Source organism: Paroedura picta, chromosome 14 (assembly GCF_049243985.1).
Source record: "Paroedura picta isolate Pp20150507F chromosome 14, Ppicta_v3.0, whole genome shotgun sequence".
Classification (NCBI taxonomy): Eukaryota; Metazoa; Chordata; class Lepidosauria; order Squamata; family Gekkonidae; genus Paroedura; species Paroedura picta.
In genome coordinates, this window is record NC_135382.1 from 23,173,350 (window position 1) to 23,175,998 (window position 2,649).

A 2,649-nucleotide genomic window follows, 5' to 3' on the forward strand; every position below is an offset into this window, starting at 1 on the left:
CTCCTTTTCTTTCTTCTTCCTTGCCCATTTCCTCTTCTGTTTCTTCTTCTTCTTCTTAGGAATACTAAGTATAGTAATACTCACCATGCAGCCAGTTACACTCCTTAAAGACTTAAAGAACCTTAGGAATACCTTCTCTTCCTCTTCCTCCTCCTCTTCCACATTCCTCTTCCCTCTTCTTCTTCTTCTTCTTAGGAATGCTCCCCGTAGGAATACTCACCATGGATATGACACCACCTTCTCGTCCTCCTTTTCTTCCTTTTTCCTTGCGTATTTCCTCTTCTGTTTCTTCTTCTTTTTAAGAATATTAAGTATTGAAATACTCACCATGCAGCCAGTGACACTCCTTCAAGAAAACGGAGCTCTTCCGCCAGGCATATGGTTGAGGCCAGGGTGGTGTCCCCAGTTGGTACCATCTGAGATATCCTTCTGAGACCGGCAAAGATCAGCTGGAATCCTCGCTCACTGTCCTATATGCTGAATGAAAGGGGGGGGGGACATTGATGTGTTATGGGTCACCATCATGTTTAGTGTGATCTTATATTCTTTTTAAGGGGATTGTTGGGGATTTTATTGTATTTCATTCATTCTTGTAAACCACCACAAGACATTCATGAACGGCAGCATATAATTATAAAAATATAAATATAAAGTCTTAAAGAACCTTAGGAATAATTTCTTCTTCTTCATTTCCTCCTCCTCCTCCTCCTCCTTTTCTTCCTTCTTCCTAGGATTATACACCATGGACTCATTAAAATACAATAAAATCCCCAACAATCCCCAGTATATAAATATAATTATAAAAAAATAAATAGAAAGCCTTAAAGAACCTTAGGAATAACTCCTTCTTCTTCATTTCCTCCTCCTCCTCCTCCTCCTCCTTTTCTTCCTTCTTCCTTCTTCCTAGAATTATTCACCATGGAGTCAGTTACACTCATTAAAGTATCATAAAGCCTTAAAGAATCATGGAAATATTCAATTTAGGAAAACTCACCATGGATGAGAAACCATCAACTCCTCCTCCTTTTCTTTCTTCTTCCTTGCCCATTTCCTCTTCTGTTTCTTCTTCTTCTTCTTAGGAATACTTAATAATACTCACCATGCAGCCAGTTACACTCCTTAAAGACTTAAAGAACCTTAGGAATACCTTCTCTTCCTCTTCCTCCTCCTCTTCCACATTCCTCTTCCCTCTTCTTCTTCTTAGGAATGCTCCCCGTTGGAATACTCACCATAGAGCCAATTATTTACTTATAAAAGTACTGTGAAGAAATCTTAGGATTATTCAACATGGAGCCAGTTACACTCATTAAAGTATCATAAAGCCTTAAAGAATCATGGAAATAGTTTAGGAATACTCACCATGGATATGACACCACCTTCTCATCCTCTTTTTCTTCCTTCTTCCTTGCGTATTTCCTCTTCTGTTTCTTCTTCTTTTTAAGAATATTAAGTATAGAAATATTCACCATGCAGCCAGTGACACTCCTTCAAGTAAACAGAATTCTTCCGCCAGGCAGATGGTTGATTCCAGGGCGGTGTCCCCAGTTGGTACCTTCTGAGATGTTCATCTGAGACCAACGAAGATCAGCTAGGATCCTCGCTCACAGGTTGCAAACCTACATGCTGAATGGAGGGGGGAACGCTGATGTTTTATGGCTCACCATCTTGTTTAGTGTGATCTTATATTGTTTTTAAGGGGATTGTTGGGGATTTATTAATTCTTGTAAACCGCTGCAAGACATTCGTGAGCGGCAGCATATAAATATCATTATAAATAAATAAATATAAAGACTTAAAGAACCTTAGGTATAACTCCTTCTTCTTCATTTCCTCCTCCTCCTCCTTCTCGTCTTCCTCTTCCTCCTCCTCATCTTTTTCATCCTTCTTCCTTCTTCCTGGAATTATTCACCATGGAGTCAGTTACACTCATTAAAGTATCATAAAGCCTTGAATAATCATGGAAATATTAAATTTAGGAAAACTCACCATGGATACGACATCATCACCTCTTCCTCCTTTTCTTTCTTCTTCCTTAACCATTTCCTCTCCTGTTTCTTCTTCTTCTTAGGAATAGTAAGTATAGTAATACTCACCATGCAGCCAGTTACACTCCTTAAAGACTTGAAGAACCTTAGGAATACTTTCTCCTCCTCTTCCATATTCCTCTTCATTCTTCCTCTTCCCTCTTTTTCTTCCTAGGAATACTCACCATTGGAATACTCACCATACAGCTAATTATTAAAGTACTGCGAAGGAATCTTAGGATTATTCAACATTGGGACAGTTACACTCACTAAATTATCATAAAGCCTTAAATAATAATGGAAATAGTTTAGGAATACTCACCATGGATATGACACCACCTTCTCGTCCTCCTTTTCTTCTTTCTTCCTTGCGTATTTCCTCTTCTGTTTCTTCTTCTTTTTAAGAATATTAAGTATAGAAATACTCACCATGCAGCCAGTGACACTCCTTCAAGAAAACGGAGCTCTTCCGACAGGCAGATGGTTGATTCCAGGGCGGTGTCCCCAGTTGGTACCTTCTGAGATGTTCATCTGAGACCAACGAAGATCAGCTAGGATCCTCGCTCACAGGTTGCAAACCTACATGCTGAATGGAGGGGGGAACGCTGATGTTTTATGGCTCACC

At 39.4% G+C, this 2,649-nt stretch overlaps 1 long non-coding RNA gene across 1 annotated transcript; it reads right to left on the bottom strand.

The window, feature by feature from the left end:
- Window positions 1-214: 214 nt before the first annotated feature.
- On the bottom strand, window positions 215-1,844 carry LOC143823870 (uncharacterized). Its single transcript, XR_013226622.1, has 3 exons — window positions 1,802-1,844; window positions 665-1,623; window positions 215-477 (listed from the first exon to the last, which is right to left on the bottom strand). It is a non-coding gene; the product is annotated as an uncharacterized LOC143823870 (long non-coding RNA).
- Window positions 1,845-2,649: the final 805 nt, after the last annotated feature.